The sequence below is a fragment of the Hyperolius riggenbachi genome, chromosome 3 (assembly GCF_040937935.1).
Source record: "Hyperolius riggenbachi isolate aHypRig1 chromosome 3, aHypRig1.pri, whole genome shotgun sequence".
Classification (NCBI taxonomy): domain Eukaryota; kingdom Metazoa; phylum Chordata; class Amphibia; order Anura; family Hyperoliidae; genus Hyperolius; species Hyperolius riggenbachi.
This window is the reverse complement of record NC_090648.1, coordinates 296,111,587-296,124,581: the sequence shown is the minus strand read 5'-3', so window position 1 is coordinate 296,124,581 and position 12,995 is coordinate 296,111,587. Positions and strand designations below refer to the sequence as shown.

The 12,995-nt window shown below is 40.7% G+C and overlaps 1 protein-coding gene and 1 long non-coding RNA gene across 4 annotated transcripts in view; one reads left to right on the top strand and one right to left on the bottom strand.

Moving 5' to 3' along the window:
* Nucleotides 1–909, top strand: part of LOC137563712 (uncharacterized) — a 75,431-nt gene extending 74,522 nt beyond the window's left edge. Inside the window, exon 3 of the long non-coding RNA XR_011030414.1 lies at nucleotides 736–909. This is a non-coding gene — a long non-coding RNA (uncharacterized lncRNA). The remainder of the gene's footprint in view (nucleotides 1–735) is intronic.
* Nucleotides 1–12,995, bottom strand: part of CNTN1 (contactin 1) — a 261,698-nt gene that overhangs the window by 161,690 nt on the left and 87,013 nt on the right. For 2 of the 3 annotated variants that reach the window (XM_068276552.1, XM_068276553.1), the window contains exon 2: nucleotides 1,184–1,261. The exons of the other annotated variant lie outside the window; for it this stretch is intronic. The gene's annotated coding sequence lies outside the window, so the exon portion shown is untranslated. The remainder of the gene's footprint in view (nucleotides 1–1,183; nucleotides 1,262–12,995) is intronic. 3 annotated transcript variants of the gene reach the window in all.

The following is a 12,995-nucleotide window of genomic DNA, read 5'->3' as shown; positions in this document are numbered from 1 at the left end:
TGACTAATAGTTAACGGGTTTTGATGAGCAGAAACATTTAAGTGTGACAAACATGCAAAAGAATAAGAAATCAGGAAGGGGGCAAATAGTTTTTCACACCACTGTATATGAAAGTGGGCCATTACGGCCCACAGGAGCGATGGGGAGCTGCAGTTTTTGCGGCTACCTGATCCGCTCAGCACCGCGGATCAGGTACCAATTTTTTTTTTTTAGCCCACTTCGGGCTCTTTTTAAAGTAGGTAGTACATCTGAGACTGCCACCCCTTCCTTTGCAGTCTGTCAGTAAGAGCAGATGGTGGTACCCAGGAGTCATGTGACTGGCGGGTTTACATTTATATGTTGGTCAATGTTTACTAACTCTCTCGGCCTCAGGGATCAGGCCTCAATATAATTTAACTGGATAATTAGTTGTGTTTTTTTTTTTTTTGCGATATTCTCTTTTCTGCATTATCTTTACTTGTCATAAATAAAGAATCTCAATTAAAAAAAGTATTCAACATTTCACAACATCACTTTTTAGAGACTTAGTAATTGGATGACAAGATGCATGTTTTTGCGGGAAGGGAGGGTTATTTTCCGCAGGCAGAAATCCTGTTACTTTTTATACATTGTCATATCGTAGAGATGTTCCCAATGGAGCACATTCAGATTTGCAGACGAAAGGGTGTGTTCATTTGAAAGGCTGATTGCATCTTATAGCTCATTAACGCTCTGTTTTGTGTTTGTACTTCCAAGGATTTTGCCTGTAACATCTGATCGCTCTGAAACTCTGCAGGCCCATTCACACTGGTTACTCAGACAGGCCTTGCAGAAAGCATCTGACAGCCAGGCAGAGCTGAAGGTCACCAAGAAGCTAATCACCTGTGTCAACATACCCAGTAATGTTACCTTTATTAAATCAATGGGCAAACATATGCACAGTTTTCCTCTAATGCAATAAACATTAACCAGGAAGCTTCAGCTACTCATCTGCTGCTCTGTGCTGTTTTTCTAAGATCATTTTAGAGCTAATATAATTTGTGGAAAGCAGAATTACCCAGATCTGCATCATTATGGGCATATTTCAACAACAGCTAAGCCTGACTATGCCTTAGAAGTGAGTGGTCAGCGTAGTTTATTACAGCAAAATCTGCTTCTCAGCATAACCTCAGTAATCAACATAATAGAAAATCATGAAACCTACCTGGATGGAGGCACTGTGCAGTTACTGAGAATATGGATGTAAAAGTGTGTATGGTCCCGGTAAAGAGCTCCTCATATTCTGCAGCATAACAGAGAAAGAGAGAGAGAGAGAGATTTCACAATGTGATCTCAGCAAGAAAAGTCATGTAGAGAGCATCGCCTGTGCTGCCTTCCATAGACTGCATATTATTCAGCATAGAAACAGCCTGTGAATATTGAACAACTGCCATCAAATCGGGCATTCTGTGCTCTAAATGGCAGATATATCTGCTGGAGCCTTCAGTCAGCACCATGCCCGGTGTATGTGGAAATATGAAACATTCCACTGCAGAGGCTTAATGCAGAAAATGCTCCTAGTCAATGCAGCCACCCTCTCAGTCCGCCCGGAGACAATGAAATGAGAGTAGCATGCATAATTCAATGCACTAAAATCTTCCTGCACTTCCTGCAGCCACCATTACATTTCATAATGGGATATTGATTGCACAAACATTGCACGTTAAGCTTTTTGCTCAGCGCTAATTTAGAGGAAGATATGTTTTTAGGATTCTCTATGTAACAAAATTTGTCTATCGGTAAGCATTACAATGATGATGTTCGCTAGTTTTCCAGCTGTCAACTGAAAATGATGTATATTTTTTGTTTTATTTCCGAGAGTGACAGCTAAAGGGAACCTAAGCTGAAAGAAATAATGTGGCTGCCATCTTTATTTCCAGACAGCTGTTTTTTTTTTTGGGGGGGGGGGGGGGTTGGGGGGGGGGGGCTGCAGTCATGCCTGATCTGAAATTCTGTGACAAGCATGGTGCCTGTTGCATCAGAATGGAATGGAATCTCTTGATCTGCAAACTGGCTCTAGAGTAGTGACAGATGTACAAGAATAGCACAGCATTTAAACAGCCAGGAAAGTAGCACTTTCAAAAGTGAGCTGCCCTGTTTATACGCCTGTCAGATCAGCTGTCCTTTAGGAATGTTAGTGTAGTTTCCCAGTTCTTTTCCCTGTGTGCTGTCAATCCTGCCCCACCAATGTAAAGTAAATAGAGCCTGTCAGAGATAAAACAACAAACCTAAAGGTGTAAACATACGCTATATTAAACTCAGCCGATGTAGTGTACAGATGTCCACAAAGCTCATTTTAAGATCCAGAATGGCAGCTCTATAAATGACAACCTCTGAGCTTACTGTTTTCATCTTTAGACCTCCCACCAGAAGCAGCTTCATTGTGCGCCGTTAACAAACTATGTAGCTCAAAACCCCCATTTCCCCCTAATTAAAAGAAATCTACACTTAGGCCTAGAATCCACTGGCAGCATTTTTTAAGTGCTAGTGATTTGAAGAGCTCTTGCTAATTCAATGCTATGGGGGATTTTCTCTTTAAAAAACACATCCCTCAAATTGGATCACACATATAGCATTACATTAGGAAGAGCACTCAGAATGTGCGTAGAAAAGTGCTTCTAGAGGGTTCCAGGCCTTAAAGTGAACCTCCAGACTAAAAATCAACTCAGCAGCACTGAAAAGGCCTGGTGTTTCTTTAACAGTTTCACAGCATCAGAACTTTGTTTCTCTTATACAAGGCTCATTTTTAGTTGCACAGAAGAAAACTGTACGGGCATTTTTCCCCTGATGCTGTGCAAAGCATGATGGGATTTCTGATGTTGTTGTTCTCGTTCTGCTGTTTTAGTGCAATTTTTTTTTTTACATTTTTAATTTGACATTTGAAGCCTAGCACGTGCAGCTGGGAGGGGTTATCAGGACACAGGACAGTTGGAACTGTGTCTTATGCTCCCTGTCACCTCCTTTTAACCAAAAAGATGGCTGCCCCCATGACAAAGATGGCAGCCCCCATGAATCACAAACATTTGCCTGTTCTTTTAAAACAGGGTGGGTAAAAAATTATATTATCTCTCTATTCAAATTAACATAACTAATGTAACTTAATGACAGTATGTTTGTTTAGGCTGAAGTTCCCCCCTAAAGAGAATCAAAAGCTTAAAAATGACTTGTCATAAAATAGCATCAGTGATAAAAATATATAGATCTATGATAAAAATAAATACTAATTCTTTCTGCAAGGTAATGAATTCTATTCATTAGCCCTGAAGCCACGCCCCCATCTCAATTTCGCCCCTGGCGATTTCTCCTGGCCAGCGCGCACAGCATTTTGGGATTGCTGATGTCACTGGCAATCCCAGCTATTGAGTCCGGCTTCATTTGCAAATTCTCGCGAGATGACGCATGGTAAACACCTGCATCACCTCACGAGCGAGAGACACGGAGGAGCGGCAGAGACCAGCAACCCAAGCTGAAGCTGCTGCATAACGGGGAGAGACAGGCTGCAACAGGGAGAGAGGCTGCTGGCTGCACATCGGGGAGAGACAGAGGATTTAGAGACGGCTGCAGGAGGATGACGTCATCAGTCCTTCCTATCTGCACGGGATTTCCCAGGCATATTTACATGAAGGGGAGGGCAGAAGACTGGAGGGGAGGACAAATGCTGGAGGGGAGGCACAAAGCTGAGAGGTGTACTGTCCCTGGCTTCAGCGTGAGAAGCAAGATGGCAGTGCTACAGCAGACACACATGTGAGTCTATTCTATCCACTAGGATATACGAGATGTAAACTTTATATGTTTATTTACCTGTACACAGTGCCTAGACTGCATATCTGTATTGCCATTCAAACCTTTTTTTGGCTGTAGGTAGTCTTTAAAGGGCAACTGAAATGAGAGGGACCTGGAGGCTGCCATATTTATTTCCTTTTAAACAATCCCAGTTGCCTGGTAGCCCTGATCTATTTGTGATCTATAGTCTGAAGTACACCAAAAAAAAAGCATGCAACTAATCTAGACTGATCTGAGTCTGACTACAGTTGGCAAAAAAAGAGAGTACAGCCAAAGTATTAATATAAGCAATATAAAATGTACAAATGTGCGTATCTAGAGCAAGGCAAAGTGTGAACATAGAAAAAAGTGGGTCTCACAATGCACCACATTTATGAAAATATGAAAATTCATTTTTATTGATCATTATCATAAAATGACAAGACAATTACCCACCATAGGGAAACCAAACAAAAGGAGACAAAAAAACATTAAAAACCAAAAATAGGGACGGGTAACCGCCAAAATAGGTGTGTGGCTGGAGCAATATGATAAAAGATGAGGAAATAGCAATATATATATACATATGAATAAAAATCAATGCAGGCAATGGGAAATTGTACAACATCAGATATATATATAATGTGCCATGATCCAAGGAGTCACAAGTTTACGAAGTGCTAAATGCAGTAGTTCCATAATATATACAATAGTCATATACAAAAGTCAATCCATCTGGGCTATGATCCATAATGATTCAGTGATTATGCAAAAATTATAATAAATAAAATGCAATCAATCAACTAGTTCATAAAAAGTGTCTAGATCTAACTATAATGACAGAAACAGCTGATGTACATCTGATTGTCCAGGGTCTATGGCTAAAAGTATTAGAGGCAGAGGATTAGCAGGATACTGGCTATATTCTGCCTCAAATGGTCTTGCTTGATGATCAATGGTCTTGATCCTCTGCAACTGGTATTGCTTAAAAGGAAATAAATATGGCAGCCTCCATGTCACTCTTGCTACAGTTGTCCTTTAAAAACTAGCAAAACTACTCAGAGCACCAGCTAGAGCACTTGTGATAAATCAATTCAAAAAGACTGCACACCATCAGTCATCAATAGGTGGGTGCAGGAGCAAGTAGCAAATGGAAATCCATAAATATCAAAAGCAGGTCCGCACACCACTCTTCAAGGAAATGTGTTTATTGTTCTGTCACCAAACACACAACAATTGTATTGGCAACTCGGTCGGTTAATGTTTGGTGACGTAACAATAAACACAGTTCCCTGAAGAGTTCCCTTCTATCGATATTTCTAATTAGGCCTGCACTTACAGTTAGAGTCATCAGTTACCACATCCACATTAGTATGGTCAAGTATTCCCCAATGTCAAACTTTGTGCAAAGCTGGCCATTACCATGGCTGCATGGAGCTTGATGATGATGCAGTGGCTGAGTCTTCCTCTCTCTGCCCACAATGTGGCATAGCTCCACACGCAACTCACCCTCACAATCTCATCAATGTGCGCCAGTAAAGAGAAGAAGTGTGGAATGCCATTAAAAATCCAACAACCAGTTGAAGGAAACAGAATATTCATGACTTCAGTGGTGTTTGAGTCACATGCTTACAACAAGCGTGTAGCTGGTAGAGACAGAACACTTTATCAGTTCATCAGAAGGTACTAGGAGCTGTAAATCTTAATCAAGATATTGTTAACATCCCAGGTACCCAGGAAGGAGAAGTTGTGTGGCACAAAATGTTGGCATGGCTATGACAGATTACGCACAGGGTCCATTAATCAGCATGACATACAAGTATGTGAACATGCTCAGAAGGCAGTAGCAGTGCAAAGACTCCTTACTGAATAGGTGCTGGCTTACTGAACAGGAAGAACAGAGATTTGAACTCAGGTTTCCTGTGTCAGAGCCCTTAACCAGTACACTATCCAGCCCTTAGCCCTGTGCACTATACCTGACACACTTTAATACACCCTCTGCGGTGTGTGTGTGTGTATGTGTGCGCGCCCGGCGTGTGTGTGCGCGCGAGCGCGCGCTTGTGTGTGCATGCACACACGCATGGTGATGTGGATTCAAAGTACTCTGGATCAAATGGCCTAATAATGGCACTGATTAGAAGTCAAATAGCAATATTTAGAAGGGCTATGGAACCCACCACCATTTTTTCATTTTATCATTGCCCCCAGTGCAGTGCTTCAGCTTTCGTTTCCTTTCCGCTGGGTTCAGCGATCCAGAAAAATCAGTCCAGCAGCTTACTTGAGGTCCATTCAGCAGATCGTGGGAAACGGATTCGCTCGAACAGATCCATAGGTTTACACTGGATGTGTTCCCATCCGTTACGATCCGTTCCCTTTCGATCCGGAAACGGATCATTTTTTAACACTAATGTAAACAGGGCCTCATTCATTGTTAACACTGATTATTACTGTAATTCAAGATATACATCATGGAGATGACGTGAAGCTGGTGGGGTAAGTCGATGAATTCACATTATGATGTTTGATGTTGGAATAAAACAGAAACAAAATATGTTCACAAAATCTTGCATGGAAGGAGAAATTTCAGGTACAAATACTTGACAGTTACCACAAATTATAGTTCCGCAGCAAAAAAATGTTTAGTATACACTGGTATAGAAACATAGCTGTAGAGAAATAGCTGTATAATAGCTTGCATATAAACGCCAGATTAATTGGGAAATAATTGGGAACCTGCTGTTCTAAAGTAAGAAGCATGAAATAGAAGAACAGGTTCTGTGCTGATTTGAATTACTGTTGTGACATACAATTTTAGACCTACAATATTTGTCCATTATATTTTTCTTCAAAGAAGTATGCTAATTGTTTAGCCCCAGCGTCCTTTGCTGTGACTAACCAGCAGAATCTAATATCTCTAAGCACCTAAACAAAATCAGGTGAAGAACTACATTTTGTGTTTTGGTACAATCCATGGTGTCTGATGATGGTATGAGAATGCAATAGAGTGACTATATAGCGGAGTTCTAGTTCACATTCCCATCTGTTTAAAGGACAACTAAAGCGAGAGGGATATGGAGGCTGCCAATATTTATTTCCACTTAAAGGGGCACTACAGCAACATTTAGGCTATTGGGTTTTCCCTAGTAGCATGTTTCTATTAGAAAGAGCAACACATATTAGATAATGTTGTTGTTTACAAAGGTCGCCTGGATAAAATTTATAGCTCACATACAGATCGTGACGTTGGCAAGGCAAGGGAAGCAACATACTCTGTATTCATTTGGGCTGTATGATAACAGCTATCTCTCGCATCTTGTCAGCTCAAATCCCTGTTCTTCTAATGCAAGCCCATTCTCTAATGCTGTGACAGGTGTTAGGCATACCTCCCAACATTTTGAAATCAGAAAGCGGGACACGTAGGCCACACCCCTAACCACACCCCTGACACACCCCTAGCCCTGGCCAAAGCGGGACACTTAGGCCACACCCCTAAACACCCCCCCCCCCTCGACACACCCCTAGTCCTGCATACCATAAAGATTTTATACGGGAATTTTTTTTTATTAAAACCGCACTGGTCCTTTCTATCCTGGTTAAATAATGATCGAGGTGCCAGCCGCACCAATGCGGGATGCCGACATCACATCCCTCCCTCCCTCTAAATGTGCCCCCCTGTGTCTCCCCTGCTTGCTCTTCTCTGCTTCCTGTGATGTCACATAAGAAACAGAGTGAAGCCGGATGCCGGTACATGCGGATGAATGGTAAGATAACAGCCTGCACTGCTACGCACACTTTACTCTGCAAGCAGGGGAGAGACAGGGCACATTCGGAGGAAGGGAGGAATGTGATGCCGGCATCCCGCATCCCACATTGGTGCGTCTGCCGCCACGATAATTTTATTTCCCCCTCTCTGCCCAGCTGGCCGGGACATAAAGGGGTGGCGCGGGATAGCGGGAGTGCCCCCCCACCCAAATCGGGACAGTCCAGCAGGATCCGGGACATTTGGGGGGCTTGGTGTTAGGTAAATGAACAGGCAGCCTGATTATTTACCTAGGACATTCCACAGCAAGGTGCTTGCTGTTGAATGAACTTGCATTAGAACGGGGCTTTGAACTGACATATTAGTTATCACACAGCTGATATTAGCTGTTATCACACAGCCTAGCTTCCCTTGCCTTGGCGATGGCAGGATTTGTATCTGAGCTATAAATTATACAGATGACCTTAGTAAACAAAAGCACCGTCAAATAAGTGTTGCTCTTTCTAACAAAAACATTCTATTAGGGAAATCCCAACAGTGCCCATTTAAGCCATACCAATTGCTTTCCCATCCTGCTGATCCTCTGACTCTAATACTTTTAGACATAGACCGTGAACAAGCATGCAGCAGATCAGGTGTTTCTGACATTATTGTCAGATCTGACAAGATTAGCTGCATGGCAGTCCTCATATTCTTCTCACTTCAGTTGTCCTTTAATGCATATGATAGTTAATTAGAATGACTTAGCAATGCACAAATTTGTAAACATTGTACGTCTGCACTTTTCACCATAAACATATTCACAGTGACTTCCTGGCTTATTCCAGGCTACGTCCAGTAGCTCCTTATTGCCTATTAAATGGAAGTTCTTTACCCAGCACAAAGCAGATGAACTGCCCCAGTCTACTTGCTGCTACTCCTTATAGAGACCAGCAAGGAATGTATAAAATGATACCAATGCAGCAATGGTTTATGGGCACTGTACAATAATACATTTCACACAACAAAATTATTGCTTGAACAGTTTCTGAATGAAGCAAGACAGGGCAATGTACTGCGAGATTCATTTGTAAGTGTGATCTCTTGCCAAAACAATTTTCTCTGCTACTTTGTTATTATGGCCATGAAGTAAAACGCAAAAATCAGTGGAGTGGTGGAGATAGGATCGCGGAGCATTGGATACGGCTTAGGACACTTCCCCACAGATGTTTTGTGAGCTGTGGTGGACTTTACAATTCATATGCTTTATTCACTTTATGCAGTAGGGTATCAAAGGTAAAACAGCTCAGGGGGACTTTCTATACAATTACTATATATGTACTGCTAGTGGTAGTGTAATGATTATTAAAAAAACTGGACCATTCGACTCTACTGCAACCCCACTCAATGGCATTACTAGGAACTAAAAGTGAGGACTACCATTGTACATGGATCAAAATGTTAATGAAAACAAGTCTAGCATGATTATTGTTGTATAACAAAAGTATATTTCACCACTTAAGGCACCAACTGTGTATAAAAGTAAAAATCTTTCACCACTATACGCATGTGTCAGGTGAATGGATACTCCAGGGGTCAATAAAATACAAACATGTAGCAGTGATCATAACCACTCGGCTGGTACATTACACAACCCTGCAGTGGTTAACCAAGCTATAAAATGCAGATAAAAGATTTGCAGGTTATTCCGGAATACAATAACGCAGTCATACCTGAGCTGCCTTCTAATTACAGTATACTGTCTGATGTATTTTTAACTTGTGGACAGAGCTGAATAGACAATCACTATATTGGAATTAGGCTTAACCCCAGATAAGTGTTTTGTGATTACAAGCATAATAGCAATCATCAAACACATCAAAAGGCCACTAAAAGGTTTTTTAATTTTTACCTGTTCTAGATGTGAGGATTGTGGTTTCTTGAGGTTCAATCAAGTATTAAGATGAATTCTTACAGACCACCCCACTAAGTAGAAGTAAAAGTATGTCCAGGGGTTTCATTTATAATGTACAATTTTGCCTGCAGGTACAAAAACTTCAAGACACCTCAGATTTGGTATTTACCAAATTGCTCATGACAGCTTTCAAAGTTCGCTCACACACAGCTCACTTAGAGCTAGTTCACATAGATAATCAGGGAGCCTTGCAGTTATCCCCAACTGTTTGAGATTAGCCAACAACAACCTCATATGTGCTACAGTATAAACACACCGTTCTGTAAAGCAGTTGACTGGTAGATAGAAGGCATTTGTTGGAAGCTTCACAAACACCTGCTTCCTGTTGTCCATATTGCAACTGTGTTTGCAAAAGATCACACAAGGTTTGCATTATGGTGCAAATATTTTACAGTGGTTCGACAACTAAACTATGTGAAAGAGCTACCATCAAAGTTGTAGTTGATAAATATATCTGTGTAACTGCCAATCCAACAGCATTTCTGAAAACAGACAGAGGCGCTCAAGTCGTTTGCTGACACCTTTTAGTTGCTCCTTGTATTGTATTGCCTGAGGAAGCGGGCGTGGACCCGTGAAACGCATTGCAAAGATTTTTGAAATAAGAATAAATTGTTTATGATCTTTACTACTGTGTCATTACTGGGGAGGTAAGTCATCCTTACCCCCCATTTTAGAAGTTTTAAAGTGTTTTATTCTTCCTGGCGCCTCTGTTATCTTCCTGATTTCTGAAAACGCACATGTGGTTGTTCAATGGTTATAAACAGGGACATTGCCAGGGTCCTGGAAGAATCAGGGCAACCCTGTGCACCACAAAGTTGAGTACATTGTGCCAAGAAAGTGGGTGGGGTTATGAGTCATGGACAGACCCAAATGTACAGTACATGAACCCAGCAGCATTGATTGTAGCTCAAAGACAGTGTGTTTAGGCACCATCAGAGTCCCTTGAGTGTCTAATTATCATTAATATGAATTTATATGCTGCTGACATCTTTCACAACACAAATAAAAAAATGAACATACTTCAGAGCAGTTCACAATCTAACCCCTATCAAAGTCACAATCTCATGTCTATACCGTAGCCTAAAGCCAGTGGGGGGGGGGGGGGACAACAGTTTTGGTAGGAAACTCACAGATACACAAGGACAACAACACATTTTCCAAGGAAATAGCGGCTAAAGTTCCATGATACTGCGTTCACATAAAGACATTTACGTTATCTGTTTCTTCCCAAAGAAAAGAAGTATCAAACTTTTTTCAGGATCCGTTAGCAATCCAAAGAAACCACCTGGGGTTGCTGATGTTTGCCGAGAGTGAAGGAAAGTTATGGCTATTTTAGGAACCGCAGCTTTGAGACATGTCAAGTTGTTATTAAAAGGGTTACAGCCATTTTGCTGCTCAGGAACATGACCTTTCTAAGTTCTCCTTTAGAGAACAGTAGACAATTATGTATTACAGCCAAAAAGGAACACAAAAACAGGTATATTTATTTCCAACAGAAAAGTCATAATAACATGTTAAGCTTTCTTCAAATCTGCTTACACTTAAAACAATGTGTACAGCCGTATCATCACTTTAACTTTTGCAGATCCATTTTAGGATCCTTTTAAATTCCAAGTTGGCCATGTAATTGAGGTTGTACAATGTACTTTAAACTATACAATCTATTGGACCTGTACAATCTATTGGACCTATACAATCTATTCTAGGTAGGTATATTCCACTAGTTGACCCTATGGAACGTTTCCCCCAAGGCAAAACTATGCAGAGAATTAGAGAATGTAAGTGATCCAGAAAAACTGTACTATTTTTTTAAAATTCACTCGCTATTAGATGTCAAATTTTGCAATCTTTGTCTTCCACGTTAGTGAACTAGAGGTCATGTGAATAAAGACTCCACTCCTGATAACACCCATAGAGGGGGAAAATCAAGCCTTAAAACCTGATTTAACTATTAGTACAAATAAGCAAACAAATATATTTAATCGTCCACCAGGTGTGATCTGTGCTGGTCAAGATCTGTGGAACAGGTCACTTAAATAAACTTAATACAAATAAGCGTACAGATATATTTTAACCACCTATTAGGGAGTGATCTATGGTAGTTCAAAGTTGTGAAGCAGACCACTCAAATAAACTGTGAATACAAATAAGAGTACACATTTGTAATAAACCCTGTCAAATGTGTAATTTTTGTGGTGTGGAACACTAAGATGTTATATGTAACAGTCACCCTTAGTGAAAATGTCAAAACGCAATTAAATAAAGATAATTTTTATCGGGGAGGGCAATGGACACCGTATAGCACAACTGCTTAGTTGGTCTAATAAAACGTTAACAAGTACTAAAGCAGCATACATTTACACTTAGGATTGACAGTTCACTGTGTTGGTAGTACAATACAGCTACTAAAGTGGCAATGTGACCGTGCAGTACCTGACTCAGTAACATGCATTATTTTAAGAATGTGCTACAGCAATGCAGTGCAATGCCTGGTGAACAGATTTGTTTTTAAATCTGTGTGTGTGCATGCACAGTGTGTAAAAAGTGGGACATAGGAAAGAAATAATAAAAAAATAATTTAGAAAAGAAAGGTTTAACCCTCTTTTCAGATAATCTTTACCATGCAATCCAACTGTACAATTGTGGTGGATACAAACCCGACGCCACCAAGCGTACAGCTCTCTTTTTAAATCCATACCAACCCACTTTCAACATCATGTGGGTTCCACCTGAGAGGGGCAGAACCCTCCCTACAAACAATGAACTCTTGTCCTACTGCTGACAAGCGGTTCTCCCACCCAAATCCCTCCCCCCCCCCCAAAAAAAAGGTGGGGATTTAAAGTGCTATCTGGTAACCCATTTAATAAGGAAGAAACTAAACAGCCACCAACAGTGGCTAAGTGAAATGGGTAATTTTATAACCCCCTTAACTATTGACTCAAAGGATCAAGAACTTAATAAAAAACACACTGTGAGAAAGAAAAATAACTTTCATGAAAAAAGATACACATACCAGCTTTATAATCCACATTAACTTTCAAAACGTATTCTTCATTTGAGTTCTTCGGTACTTCATGACTTACATACATTCTTGTTTGATTGAAGAATGAATGAATACCACAAATTCACCAGAAACCCAGAATTCAGTATACTTCAGTTTCCTGCTGAGTGTCCCCATTGGGTCAGACCAATTGGGATTCTTGGCTGCAAATTGAAATAAGCTCAAGCAGGAAATGTCTATAAATAATATGCCAGTGCTTATCAGAAATTTCTGCCAAGGAACCTTATTGGTCCATTGGTCAGGATTAATGGAAAGCCCCAGTGGGAACTTTGGATATGTCATATTCTGCTCAGTTTGCATTGGGGATGTGATGAGAGCAGGTGGTTGTCAGCACTTTTGCAGTCATGCAAGGATATTACAGCTAAAGAATAGCAGAATGTGTTTTCAAAAATAGTTATGGATTACAATGCTGAATTGTATTAAATACTTTTAAAACTGGT